The sequence below is a fragment of the Elephantulus edwardii genome, unplaced genomic scaffold (genome assembly GCF_000299155.1).
Source record: "Elephantulus edwardii isolate Elephantulus edwardi_28Jun2011 unplaced genomic scaffold, EleEdw1.0 scaffold00199, whole genome shotgun sequence".
Lineage (NCBI taxonomy): Eukaryota > Metazoa > Chordata > Mammalia > Macroscelidea > Macroscelididae > Elephantulus > Elephantulus edwardii.
The window spans coordinates 4,676,033-4,677,175 of record NW_006399949.1 but is presented as its reverse complement, the minus strand read 5'-3'; the positions used below and the strand labels follow the sequence as shown (position 1 = coordinate 4,677,175).

General features: G+C 40.2%; 1 pseudogene; it reads left to right on the top strand.

Annotated features, from left to right (window-relative positions):
- The first annotated feature begins 260 nt into the window (after positions 1-260).
- On the top strand, positions 261-850 carry LOC102875187 (annotated as a pseudogene).
- Positions 851-1,143: the final 293 nt, after the last annotated feature.

Sequence of the window (1,143 nt, the reverse complement as noted above, 5' to 3'; positions counted from 1 at the left end):
ATTTGACATCTTAGTGTGATTTAACGATTGGATACTGAAGGGGAATGAGAATTAAGAAATAACAGTAAGGGTTTGGTTTTTTGGCTTTGGGGTTTTTTTTTTCAGTTTTTAATGTTAGGATATTAATTTATGGAGTTCCTAGGTGGTACAAATGATGAAAACACAAAAGAGCTAACCAACAGATCGGAGATGTCGGCTCACCTATATGTATCTCAGAAGAAAGACTCCGTGATCTAATTCTGAAAAATCAGCCATTAAAAATGAAGTTACGTGTCACCTCAGAAGACTGGTCTGGTGCAGAGAAGACCTCCTTCTTCTAGGCTTTGGACATCACCAATAAGTCCAGAAATCTTGAGTGATGTGCAGCTGATTAAGACTGGAGATAAGGTAAGGGCCAGCAAAGCCACTCTACTGAATATGTTGAACATCACCCCCTTCTCCTTCAGGCTGACTATCCAGCAGGTGTTTGACAACAGCAGCATCTACAATCCTGAAGTGCTTGACATCACAGAGGAGACTCCACACGCCTGCTTCCTGGAGGATGTCCGCATTGTTGCCAGTGTATGTAAGTCTGTAGATTGGTTACTCCACTGTTACCTCAATATGCCATTTGATCATCAACAGGTACAAGGGTGTCCTGGATCTTTTGTCTGTGGAGACTCAGTACCCCTTTCCACTGGCTGAAAAAGTCAAGGCCTTCATGGCTGATCCATCTGCATTTGTGACTTGCTTCCACTGTGGTTGTACCACTACCGCTGCTCCTGCTGCTGAGGCTCCAGCCAAGGTTGAAGCAAAAGAAGAATTGGAGGAGTTGGACAAGGATATAAGGTTTGGTCTGTTTGATCAATAACCAAAAAGCCACCAAATATGCTAACTTTGTGAAACAAAGAAATAGTCTTCTTTTCTTTAAAAAAAAAAAAATAAATCATGGAACCGAGCTCTTGTCAACAACTGTTACTAGTAAATTCTATTGTTATCAGGTTGATTGGTAATGAAGAAACTTTGAAAGATTTAGAGCAAGAGAGTAAGAAATAAAACAAGAAAGACATATTCTTTGCACTGGATTTTGGAAGAGGTCAAATTTCTTTTTGGTTCTAGCAACAGACTATAGCAGTATTTATCTAGGAGTTTGATGGCTAGACT